We start from the raw sequence: 13,852 nt of genomic DNA on the forward strand, positions 1-13,852 counted from the left end.
GAGGGCGTTGCTTACTCAAAGTGTGGTCTGCAGACCAGCAGTATTGGTATTAGCCAAGGGCTTGATAAAAATGCAGGATCTTGGGCTCCTCCCTAGTCTTACTGTGTAAAAGTCTTCATTTTGACAAGTTCCCCAGGCCATTTATGTGCACATTAATGTTTGGGGCATACTGATATGGAGGACTCATGTGACACCGTCTAGATGTTATGGGGTGATAATCTCTCCTGGAAATGAACGGTATAGGGCAGTGATCTTTTCCTCGATTCTTGCTTTTTCCAAGAGAAATATTTCAAATGGAAAGCACAAATAGGGGAAAAATTTTAAGAAGGTGGGGGTAGGGTTTAAGGGAAGGCCATAATAAAGGGTTAAATTCTAGAAAAAGGGTCTGGAGTGGTCCATTTCTGGAAGTGAAGAATGTTCGCGAGTCTTCCATGTGGTGAGATGTATTCATTCTGAAAACCTTGAAAACCTTTCCCTCTCATGCGTGTGCATTTGGGGAGGTCATGATCTCTTCCTCTCCATAGCTTAGTGTGTCTGCGCTGTTCTGGCCATGTTGGACACTTTCCTTCCGGTACCTAAGTGATGCCCTGGGGTAGGGCTTGGTGTCCAATATGGCAATTGTAGCTAGGTGGAAATCGCCGTAGCTCTTCTCAGAAGGGCCATGCAGGTTCTCTGTCCCATTCCTTCCCCTCCTCTGCTCACCTAGAGTCTGTCTACCATAGCTAGTACACGAATAGGGGGCCAGGGCGATTCCCTGTCCCCAAACCCTTCTGCCCCATCCCTTGCCAGGAGTGTGGGAACCTGGATGTGCAGGACTTGGGTTGGGTACCCGGTCTCCCTCCCAGTTTGTATTCACTGGCTCCCCAGGCAGACACATCTTCAACCAGTAGGCACTGTTGGGAGTAACCAAGCTATTTACTGGCTTAGAAGAGCATCCAGACCATGTGTGTAGGGTGTGCTTTCCTTGCAGCTGTGGATCCATCTGGCAAAACTAGTGGACTGAGGGTAGAGTCTGACATGGTGCCCTCAGTGAGGAAGTCTCTCTTGTGGTACAGCTGAAGTGATTGGGAAACAGGGATAATTTATTGACAGTGGCAGCCATGGATCTTGGTGTCTCTGTGATGACAGAATGAGACCTCTTTGGTGTTAAGCTTGATGCTGTTTCAGACTGTGAAGTGCCCTGTGCTGAGCCCTCCCAGTCCTACTTGGATCTGCCAGTGGTCTGATCCCAGGTCTTGGTACCCTGTGGGTTTTGCCTCTGCTATGGAGCTGAGCAACACTGCAGCTCCCTGCAGACCTAGCCAGGGCTGGGCAGCTGTGGGAGGCAGATTTCAGTGGCCTGTGGCTCGCCGGCACCCTTGTCACATAGTGGCATTAATCACGCTGCAGCCACAGCAGGGTCCCTGGGGAAAATAGAGCTCTCCGGCTGAGGAGGAGCATGCTTTGGTCTCTCCACTAGGATCACCAGGTCTTTCTCAGCTCTGCTCTTTCCAGACTTAGGTTTTCCATGAGAAAGGCACAGTCCCCTTGCTTTTGGCTAAAACGTGGTTATCTATTTGGCTAGGTGAGAAATCTCATATTATAGTGATCCATTAACTCAACAAATACATATTTAGGTATGTATGGAAAGCCACGCACTGGGCATAGGAAAAGTAATAAAGCAGTTGGAATTTGCTCAGACTCTAGGTTAGTTCTGATATAGAGAATAAAACAGTTAGCCAGGCATGGTGGTACAGGCCTATAATCCCAGTAATCAAGATGATGAGACAGGAGGATGCAGGTTTGAGGTCAGCCTTAGCCACTTAGCGAGACTCTGTTTCAAAGTAGAAAATAAAAAGGGGTTGAGGGGTATGGTTGGAGGTAGAACACTCCTGGGTTCAATCCCCAGCACTAAAAACAAACAAACAAAACCCTAAAAAGAATGAAACAATTGCTCCCAGTCCCCAGAGGCAGGACGTGTCTGTGCTTGGATGTCCAGGTACAGGGAGTGCCGTCCCTGGTCTATGGGGAAGGAGGACACAGGGCTGAGCACTTGGACGGGACGCCTGACCCAGCTTAGCCGTTTGTTCCCTCAGAGCCACATCTGTGAGTGGGGAGACACCAGAGCATCTGTGGGGAGGGCAGAGGGAGAGGGCTGCCATGGACCGGCTTTTATTCTAAGCCCAGGGCTGCGCTGTGGCACCTGGGACACAGGGTTGTCTGAAGCCTGAGTTGGCTGGTGCTTGGGATGTTGGGGAAGGGATGGTACTGCCTGAGAACCACACTCACCAGCGGGGGACGGAGTTGCCTGCGGTGTGGAGCCAGTGGTGGCAGAGCTACGGCTCCACCTCTGCCCGCTCCATCTGTGTGGACTGGGCACGCGCCCCATTTCCCCAAGCTGGGCTCAGTTTTTGTTCTGATTTGGAAAGGCGGCTGCAGAGGGGCCGAGGGTGGTAGAGAGGCTCTGCAGGATGGACGCCAGCTCCCTGCCCTGTGGATAAATGGAGCCCGGGCCTCCATTTGGCAATGGGTAGAAAAACAGATTAAAACAGCAAATATTCCATCTCCTCTCCTTTTCTCCCCCATGCCCCCCCCCAACTCTGACAGATTTATTTTGGAAAGCGACAGGAGGCTAATGGAATCACTTAATTTCCCTGATAATAAATTACCCCCAAGTGCATTAATTGAATGTTTCACAACAAACAATTTCCTTCTGCCTGGACTTGCTCATAGGTCTCTCCTGCTCTGGCAGCCCTCCTCTGTCCCTTCCCTCCCCATCGCCCCTCCTTCTGCCCTGGGTTAGCCTGGCCTGGCTGGAGACTCTTCTCATTTCTGGGCATAAGGACCCTGACTCGGGTAGTAACACTTGCAAGAGGACCTGTTAGAATCGTAGGGTGGAAAAGAAAGTGTAAGGGGAGGATCGGTGGGGTCAGGGTTCGAATCCTGGCTCTACCTCCTTCCAGCTGTGTGGCAGGTGAAAGCCGCTAAATTTCCATTTGTTTCAATTTCATTATCTGCTGCTCAGTTGGTGTTGGTGAGGCGTATGGCCAGTGAGTGCTAAGTCCCAGACATCTAGGGGCTCTTCAGAAAATAGCACTTTATGCTTTTTGAAAATATTAATATTTGCCATATCATTTTTTCAAAATTCACTGCCCTGAATTGTTGGAATGAGAGAATGGAGGAGGAAGGAGAGATGATGAGATGGAGACAGAGACAAATGAGCAGAGATGGAAAGAAAAAGAGAGACAGAAGAGGGGGGAGCTGAGGTGGGCGCCCGCAGACCTTCACAGGGCTGGAGAGAGCATGCCTGGCTTGGTCAAATGGCGCTCTAACCCTTATGTAATCCTGCAAGCCACAGCCAAAGGGACTGCATGTTTGCCAGTCCTCCTAGCCAGATGGCTGAGCTTTACAGCCAGCAGAAAGGGGCCAGCTGGAATTTGGAGACCTGTCCCTATTCCCTTGCAGCTCAGAAATGGGTGCCCGTCTGCGAGTTAGCAGAAGATTTGGAGGCAATGATGGCACTTTCCCTGTGATGCATGATTAATGTACAGTCGACTGTGGAATGCACAGCTGTTGAGTATTTTCAAGGAATGACCCCACAAGACTAAGAAAATGCATAGGGGTTTATACATTGCAAGGCCCGGCCATGGCTTGAATTATAGACAGAAGGCCAGGGTCAGCTCTGTTGTCCCTATGCCAGGAGGATGGGGACAGGGCATCTGGTGGTCTTTTCAATGTCAACATCCTTGGGAAGGGATGCTGGGTGCTTGTGGCTTCCTCTTGTGTCATCCATGTGTCACCATGGGCGTCTGGCTCCAGCACGGGGCTCAGCTCCATTGGGATCCAGGATGAATTGATCACTTCCATGGCACATCCAATCCAGAGGGACATCAGGTCACTTTCTACAGTAAATCAGACAGATTGTCTCCAGGAGGTAAGGGTTGTAGGAGGTAGGGGATGGCAGCATTTCTGTAATGCTCACCTGTGTTCACACCCGTACTAAGAAGGGCAGGGGCCAGGGACAGGGCAAGCGCTCTCCTAGGTTGGGACCTGTAGAGAAGTGACCATTTCTGAGGAGGAAAACAAAGTCCTTGTGGATGGCAGGGCAAAATCGTTCTGTGAGCAGAGCCTTTAGAAGGTGTGTTCAGCCTCTCATTTGGCTGTGGGCAGGTATGGATGCTGTCTTGCACAGTCAGCCTGCCTCCTGGCGTCTCAGTTCTGGCATGCATAAGAGAACATACTAGTTTCAGCCTCACTTGGAAATTCAGTGAGAAATTTTCCCTAAGGCATACAGCACGTGCTCTACCCCTCGCTGCCAGGAGGGCTGGTGCTGCCATGCTCTGGGGCAGGATTTTTTTTTGGTCTGCCAGTGGAGTGTCACCCAGGGCTTGCTCCCAGCCCACTTTCATCCTTCCACCAGAGAATTTTTACTCCTTTGTGTTAGAATTTCCTGCTTGGGCATGCTACCTGAGAGGGCAGGGAGAGAAGGGCCAGATATACGGGTCCCTTCTTTTTACAGAGTCCTTGTAATTCCCTACATCCTTCGAGGATGCTAAGCTGTGGACCTCTAATTGCGCTGGACCAAGAGCCATTATGGGATGCTCACCCTGCCTGCTTCCAGCCAGCAAAAATGCATAGTTCTTGGGCCCTGCCCCAGCTCATCAGGAGATAAATTTCAGTTTGTTTCAAAGGTGAAATTCTGAGTTAAGAGAATCTAGCTGGGACAGTGGGGCTGGTGGAGATGGGAGGTGGTAATCTAGTAACTACAAAACCGAGAGGGAAGCTGCAGGTGCCTTACCTCTGTTCAGCTCACCTGTGTGATTTAGTCAGGTGGGAAGGCAGTGGTCTTTACCTGCCAGTCTCTCCGTTTGAAGTGTGGTTCAGGCAGGTAAAGCTCTTGTGGCTAGAGCTGAGCAGGTAAATTTCAAGGCAGAGCATAAGCTTCACAATTTAGGGTGGAAAAGGCCTGGAGAGAGACAACAAGCCCAGGAGTCTCCTTTACAGGCCAGTGTGCACCTCTCAGAGGGGTGCCTCTGTTTTCAGGGGCCACCAGCATCCTGATTTTTCCACTGTGCAGTTTAACTCAGACCCAAACTGAGACCAGGCAATGCGTGACCCACGTATCCTTGAAAAGTCATCCTCGGTAGTTCTGAGTCCCACCGACATACAGATGCAATAGAATATTGTTTAGCCACATATTATATCAGCCACAACTATTTTTTTGAGAGAATGGATTTGTATTTGCTCCTTTGATTTAAATGATTGTCTTCAGAAAACCAGTGAAATGCAAATATGATTTCTGGGAGAGGCGGCCTGTTAAGCTGTTGAGTTCATAGCACCAGTTTGTTGATTTAGCTTGGTTGCCTAACGCTAACCTGAGGAGTCCTGGCCGCTCAGGTCTAGAGGGTGGGTGTGTTTACAGTCAAGGGGCTGACAGGGAGCCTGGGCTCAGGAAGGAGAATGACATACTTCCACATTTTGCCAACCCTGTTGGCAGACTTTTGGATGCTTAGGAGGAGGAATTGAAAATTGTGTCTCTTCAGGATCCTTCTAATTGCAGGTCTCCAAAAAGGGGCTAGCGTTGCCCAGCGTGGAGGCTTCCTTGCATTGCTGGCTTGCCAGATATTATACTGAAGCAATTAAGTCGACACTAAGAAATGTCTCAATCCTGGTGTTGTCACTGAAATCTATTCATATACTCATATATATTAAGGATTTTAAAAACCGTGGTAGCCGGGCATGGTGGCGCACACTTGTAATCCCCACGCTTGGGAGGTGGAGACAGGAGGATCGCGCAGGTTTGAAGCCAGCCACTCTGGCTTAAGAGACTCTGTTTCCAAAAATAAAATAGGTCCTGGAGTGTAGCCCGGAGGTAGAAGGGCTTCCAGGAACCCCAGTACCACCAAAAAATTAAAAAAATAAATAAAAACTGTGGTAAATACAAGGCAGTAATTACTGTTTTAACCACTTTTAAGTAGTTACGATGTTAATTTGATGGCATTAAATACATTCACAATGTTGTGCAACTGTCACCACCATCTGTTTTCAGAACTTTCCAATCATCCCAAACAGAAATTCCATCCCCATTAAGCAGTCACCCAGACAACCCTTTGGTGGCCAGAATCCTCCATCCTGCCTCTCTGAGTTTGACTTCCCTAGGTATCTCGTGTAAGTGGAATCGGACAATATTTTTCCTTCTGTGACTGGATTATTTGACTTAACATACATAATGTCTTAATGGCTCATGTTGTAGCATATATCAGAATGAATTTTTAAGGCTAAAACATATTCCATTGCATCACATTTTGCTTATCCATTTGCCTTTTGATAACTTTGGGTTGTTTCTACCATTGGTTATTGTGAATAATGCTGCTAAGAACATTGGTGTACAAGTATCTATTTTTTTTTTTTGGTGGTACTGGGGTTCCTGGAAATCCTTCTACCTCTGGGCTACACTCCCAGACCTATTTTATATTTTTATTTGGAAACAGGGTCTCTTAAGCCAGCACAGCTGGCTTCGAACCTGCTGGATCCTCCTGTCTCCGCCTCCCAAGTGCGGGGATTACAAGCGCGCGCCACCAACCCTGGCTTACAAGTATCTATTTTAGTCTCTGCTTTCAGTTCCTTGAGATCCATTTAAAAACGTGGAGTTGCTGGATTGTATGGCATTTCACGTCTACCCTTCTGAGGTACCATTATGCTGTTTTCCACACTAGCAGCACACAGTACTGGCCCACTCTCTCCACATCCTTGCCAGCAGTTGTTATTTTTCTGTATTTGTTGTTGATGATAATAGTCAGCCTATGGAGTGTGTTCAAGTTTTTAAAAAATTCATTTCTTTCTTGGCCACTAATATCAGCAAGAACAACACGTGCCTATATACCTTTTAATTTTTAAAGATAGTAACTGTTTTACTTCAATAAGCAAGTGACACATTAGGGAGATTTAGCATGCATTATGAGGATTCAGCACGCATTAGGAAAATTCAGCATGCATTAGGAAGATTCGCCATGCACGGTGACTTGAAGCTACATGCAGCCAGAAGATATTTCATAATATTTAGGCATACCACTGCGTACAAAGCCTCATGAAAGAAAATACTTTGCCATATTTTATATAGTTAAGGTCAACTGAGTTTCTCTTGTTCTGTCTCCAGTATCACATTCAACCTCGTGTGTGTGTGTGTGTGTGTGTGTGTGTGTGTGTGTGTGTATGTGCATATGAGTGAGATGATTTTTTTTTTTTGGTGGTACTGGGGGGTGGAACTCAGAGGCTTTCTACCTTAGAGCTATACTCCCAGAACTATTTTATATTTTATTTGGAAACAGGGTCCCAATAAGTTTCTGAGAGCCTCACTAAGTAAGTAGCTGAGGATGGTTTCGAATCTGTGCGATCCTCCTGTCTCAGCCTCCCAAGTGTGGGGATTACAAGCATGTACCACCATGCCCGGCCAGTGAGATTTTTTTTTCTAGTACTTCCCTTGGCTCTGCTTCGAGTCCAAGTGGACAAAGTGTCTTTTCTGCTGTAGAGTCCCTCCTCCAGGTCTGCTCTCTGTCCTTCATCTCTTGTTCTGGATGCGAATGGGATGGATACAACTAAAACTCTGGGTGCTGAGGCTGAAGGCCGGCAAAGAGGTCCAGCAAAGCCGTAGAACCAAGTTTATACCTGCAGATTTTCACTGACTACGGTGTCAGGCCTGCGTTACTTTTTCACAAATTAATTTTGTAGGGTCCTCAAAACAAGCAAGGAGACTTGCTATTGTCTTATCCATGAGGAAATTATTACCCAGAGAGGCAACTGAGGTACCCAAAGCCACCCAGCTGGCAGGTGTCAGAGCCAGGACTTGAACCCAGGGCATCTAATTGAAAGCTTTTTTTCTTGCACCACCATCTGGTTCTTCATAACACAGGTGGTTAAATCAGAGGCATGGGGACAGTTACCTTCCAAGTTGGCACCACAAGAGATTGGCTCATGTGTAATTACTCATCACGCTGCAAATATTTACCAGGAGCCCACTGTGCACACAGGATTCAATGCTCCCGCAGGAACAAGAAGTCGACTTTTGAATGGCATGTTTGCCCTTTCCTAGTGAGCAGACTAATGGCACATTGAAGCCAGTTGTATTTCAGCTCTCCAAGCAGGCCTTTTGAATGCCAGCCTCCTGTGCATGACTGACAGTGGTGCCACACCTATAAACCTTTAACTAGTACACGATACAAGAAGAGCTCCAGTAGAGAGGTGTGCAAAAGTACTGTGGCAAGAAGAAGGTAGTAGCAATGACCTCCTCTCACAGAGATGAGCAGAGGCTCTACATAGGATTGTTTGAACTGAGCAGGAGACATTGGATTGGGGTATTGAAGGATGAGTAGAAGCTTGCAATATACAGAGATGGAAGATGGATGTGGGAGGTGTCTAGGTGTGATAAGACCCGTGTAGGGCAGGCTCAGGCCTTGGGACTTGTACTTCTTGGCATTGAGGAGCTGTTGAAGAAAGGCTTTTGAATGACTGGCTCCTCTTGCCTTGATCAGACTTTTGCATTAGGCAGTTGATGCCGGGACAACTGGTAAACCCCATGTCTCTGAAAAGATACTTTTCATGATTGATCTGTAAACCACAAACTATCGTCCAAGTTACCTACAAGATGCTTTTGGATTAAAAAAAAAATTCTGGGGGATTTCCCAAGTTGCAATGGTTTCAAAACACCTTCCAGCCCTTTACTCCATAAGCCTCCCTACCCAACTGATTAGTCTTTCTCACAGGACTGTTCAGAGGCCTTTCTGACCTTGCCGCCAAGAGTTGCTTGACACACGGGGCTGGCAGAGTGGGGATTTCATGGAGCCACCTTGTCATTTCACAGATGAGGAAACTCAGTCATGTGAAGATGAAGAGGAATGGCTTGGACATGGCTTAACAGCTGCTGCCTGGTGGAGTGAGCGGGGACCTAGACCCAACCGGCCTGGCTGCAGGACCCTGTTCTTAACCACAGTGCAGAGACAGTTACTTGCCGTCTGCAGGGAGAGACTGTGAGCTTACAGGGAACAGGAATAGTGGCGAGACCTCAGATACACTGTTAGATCCTAGGTTTAAACCCCGACTTCACAGATCTTGAGTAAGTAGGCCTTTGGCATGCCACTGAGCTGTGTGACACGTAAGTTTTCCTATTTCTAACACAGAAGTAAGGCTTTTATTGTGGTGTGAATGTGAAGATTAGAAACAGTTTACCCAGAGACCGTAGAGAGGGTCTGGGTCAGAGCAGCTGTGTAGTAGAGACAGGTGATTTAAACAATAATAGTAGTAGTTAAATTATAATGAGTTTCTTCTGTAAAGCAGAAACCATTTCCTAACCTCAAGCTTCAGAGTACTAGGTAGGTAGGTGTTTAGGCAATAATGGTGGCTGGGAATCATGGCCAAACTCTACTTTTTCATGAGAATTTAGAACTCAGGAAACTCAGGCCAATACACACTGGCCTGTGCACCTGGATCTATGCCTTGTACAGGGGGTGTGTGGCTTTTTCTTCCTGTAGGAGCTGACAACATTCTTTTATTGTATTTTTATTTTTGACAACTTTTAATTAATTAATTAATTAATTAATTTTTGTAGTACTGGAGATTGAACTCAGGGGCATTCTACCTCTGAGCTACATCTCCAGCCCTATTATTAATTCTTTCTTTTATTTTATTTTACTTTTTTGTGGTACTGGGAATGGAACCCAGGGGCATTCTATCTATGAATTACACCCCCAGCCCTATTTTTCATTCTTTACTGTGAAACAGGGTCTCACTGAGTTGCAAAGCGCCTCACTAAGTAGCTGAGGCTGTCCTTGAACCTGCGTGATCCTCCTATCTTAGCTTTCCAAATACTGGGATTACAAGTGTTTGCCACCACACCCAGCGACAACGTTTTAAAAATATTCTTTTACTGGTGCCTTGTCAGCATACGTTGTATTGAGGTTTCATGTGATAGAAACACACCTGGACATGGCCTCTGGTGCATTGCCCTCTGGATCCTGCCTCGCTCCATCTCTCTCCCTGTTCATAACATCAAACTTGGTATTGATAGCTTCACAAACATACATAGGATTGTTTGAACTGTTTTCTTCATCAAGTTTAAATAACCTGACTTCCGGGAAGATGGCGACAGAGAAAAGCGGGGATTACGAGCCCCGCTAACAACCAATCTCTATTAGTACAAAATCAGTGCCTTTCATAGTCAGAAAACACCATCAGCAGAGAAACAAAAAATGTAATTACAAGGGACAGAGAAAAAGAGGGCTGGAAAAACGAGACACCAGAAAGAAACCACACCAAGTGCTGCGGCTGGAGCTGTGGCGCGGAGCAGCGGGCGCCATCTTTCCTTGCAGTATCAGGCCCCAGGGAGGAGGGGAATTCAGAACGGAGCTAAGAGCCACAGATGAGATATGCCGGCCTCATAGCCGAGGACGCGGCAGCAGCGCCTTACTGCTGAACGCACTCAACAGCCCACCAGGCTCCAGAGAGGAGCGGCGGACAGTGAGCCGAGGTGAGCCGCTGCAGAACAGCTGGGTGGAATTCGGCAGATTTTTCGGCGCAGGGAGCATCTAAAGCTCCCAGTGGCTGGGCTCAGCACACCCTGCAGGGACTCAGAGCAGAGCTCAAAACCAGAGAAGAAATACACCAGCCTCACGGCCGAGGGCGTGACAGCGGCACCATATTGCCACTGGTGGCAACAGCAGCGAATTCACCAAGTCCACTACAACTCCATCAGTGCACTCAACAACAGTGAGTCAAATTGCAGCCCCTAGAGAAGAAATCCCAGTACTGCAATCCCAGGGACTTGACTCAGTGGGGGAGTGGTGGTGGCAGAGTTATCACACTATAGGAGAACGCCCAACCTGACACCCCCCCATGGTCTAAAGCAGCCTCGTTTGACTCCCTGGGTCTGAGACTCTGTGATACAACCCAGTAAAAGAGTAGTGGGGACTGAGATACCACAGACTTGAGATCCAGAGCACCTTAAGTGAAGTTGTAGTGACCCAAGGGAAGAACCCAGAGAAGGCGCAAACTTCCGAAATCATGGGAAAGAGGAATAACAATGGAGCAATGAATGCCCACAACCCTACAGCATCAGAACCCGATAAAACAGTAATTCAAAGATTTCTAGAAGACCAAATTAGGAAAATAACTGTAGAAATAATAGAGGTGTGTCAAAAAGAACTCAGAGAGAGCCAAAAAGAGATAAAGGATGCAATTAATGAAGTAAAGTCCTCAATTCAAAGTACAAACAACCGATTAGACAACATGGAGAATAGAATCTTGCTCCAAGAAGATGATCAGTCTAAAAATGAATGCATAGTTTCTAATGTAGAAAAAAATATCCGACAGCAGGAATCTGACATTGAAGAAATATGGGCCCATTTTAAGAGAGCTAACCTAAGAATAATTGGAATAGAGGAGGGAAAAGAAGGTTTAACCAAAGGGATCAACAATCTCTTCAAGGAAGTAATAGCAGAAAATTTTCCAAACATAGAGCAAGAGGTTGATACACAGGTCCAGGAAACTTATAGAACTCCCTTTAGACAGGATCGGAGAAGAGGATCCCCACGCCACATAATTGTCAAAATGACCAATGTGGAAGCCAAGCAGAGAATCTTAAAGGCAACAAAAACAAAGGGCCAAGTGACATTCAGAGGCAAACCAATTAGAATCACTCCAGACTTCCCAAAACAAGTCATGAGAGCCAGAAGGGCTTGGAGTAACATATTCCAAACTCTGAAAGAAAACAACCAGCCAAAAATTTCCTACCCAGCAAAACTTTCTATCAAATTAGATGGAGAAATAAGAAGCTTCCATGACAAACAGAAACTGAAGGAACTTATGTCTTCAAAACCAGCACTAGAGAAAATACTCAAAGAGATTAACTACAAAGAAGAATTAGGTAACACACACCAGAACCAGAGAAACAAGATTTTCCATCCAACAGACAACTAAGACTGGTTATCTGTGGAGATTCATTATTTATGTTAGTCTTTTATATAACTCTAAATTGTATTGTTTGCTTTTATTGTTGCTAATTTTTAGGATATCTGGTTGGAATATTAATATACCTTCAGATATAGCATTTGGAAATATTTTATCCCATTCTATCAGTAACTTTTAACTCTGTTTACATTATCTTTGGATATACAATATTTTTTTTTATTTTTTAGGGAGTTTGTTTGCCCTCCTGTTGCCTGTGCCATTGAAATCATATCCAAGAAATCACTGCCAATTTCAATGTTGTGAGGTTTTATGACCCAGATTTTCTTCTAAGAGTTTATAGTCTTAAGATTTATATTTAGGTCTTTTATCTATTTTTAGTTAATATTTGTATATGGTGTTAGGTAAGGGTCCAATTTTATTCTTCTTCATATAATTATTATTTTTCAACAATATTTACTTAAAAGATTATTATTTCCTCCACCAAATGTCTGTGGAAACCTTGTCAAAAATAACTTGACAATATAAGGAAGAATTTATCTCTAGGCTTTTATTTAACTCAAATGGTTTATATATCTGCCTTTATAACAGTACTATACTGTTTCAATTATTGTAGCTTTATATGGTTTGAAATCAGAAAATATACATCTTCTAGCTTTGTTCTTTTTTGAGATTGTTTTGGGTATCTAGAGTCTATATTCCATATTAGGATAGATTTTTTTTCTGAAAAATAAATAAATGTATGATAGTTTCACCTAAAAAAAAAAGAAAAAATATTCTCTGGTAAGAAAGAAAGCAAAAAGAAATATTGAAATGTTATCTTTAAGTCATCAAAAGCTTGGTATCAGACAAATGAAACTGTTCTGTGAGATTATCATTGTTAATTTTGGATAAATTGCTATAATACTAGATGTCAACCACTAAGCCAAGCATGGGAAGCAGGGGTGGGGAGGGAATGGGGTGGGGATCGGGTAGGGGCTAATTGGACGATGTGTGCATATATGTCTACAAAAGCTTTTTTTTTTTAATCCCATTATGATGTATGAATACAGTGCACCAATAAAAAATTTTTTTTTAAAAAATAACCTTATTGGTACATTGTAATTATATATCACATGAGACTCAAAGTGGTATATTTATATCTGCCCACATCATTACTCGGTGTGTTTCTCTCCAGATCCCACCCACTCACCCCTCTTACCTCCCCATATGTGTTAGTGAGGTTAGTAGGGAAGCCTTCCTAGAAGAACATCATATTACTAGATCTGGTCCCTTCCTCAAGCCTCATTTCCCCTCCTCCCTTCCCTCATCTCCCTCCCCTATTCTGCGGTATCTGTCCTCACCCTCGAGTATCAAGTACTTTTTGTTTCCTATTTTTTCCGTCACTTCCACATGGCAGAGAAAACGAAGGACCCTTGACATCCAGAGTGGCGGATCTCACTTGGCATAACGTTCTCAGGTCCCATCCATTTTTGCTCTTTCTTTGGGCAGGGTAAACTCCATCGTGTGTATATATCACGCTGTCTGTATCCACTGTCTCTTGGCAGACACAGAGGTTAGTTCCACTCTGGCTATGATCGATCGTGTATACATGGGCATGCACAGATGGCTATAGTAGTGGAGGGTCAATAACTTTAATTCGTTTGTAGTAATACCCAGTAATGGTGGAGCTGGGTCACATGGTGGTTCCCGCCACACTGATCTCCACAGTGGTTGTACTAGTTTACAATCCTGACACAGTGTGCAAGCATTCCTATATTCCTAAATCCTCTTCTCACGGGCCCTGGGCACACACCCCGGGCCTTCCCCTGCACGGGAAGTGTGAGGTAGAAAAGCAAGAGGCCAAGAGGCTGGAGAGAGGTCTTAATGGGGCTGAGACTGGGAAGATTTCAGGAAAGGGACAGGACAGGCTGACGCT

Source organism: Muscardinus avellanarius, assembly GCF_963383645.1.
Source record: "Muscardinus avellanarius genome assembly, chromosome: 4".
NCBI lineage: Eukaryota > Metazoa > Chordata > Mammalia > Rodentia > Gliridae > Muscardinus > Muscardinus avellanarius.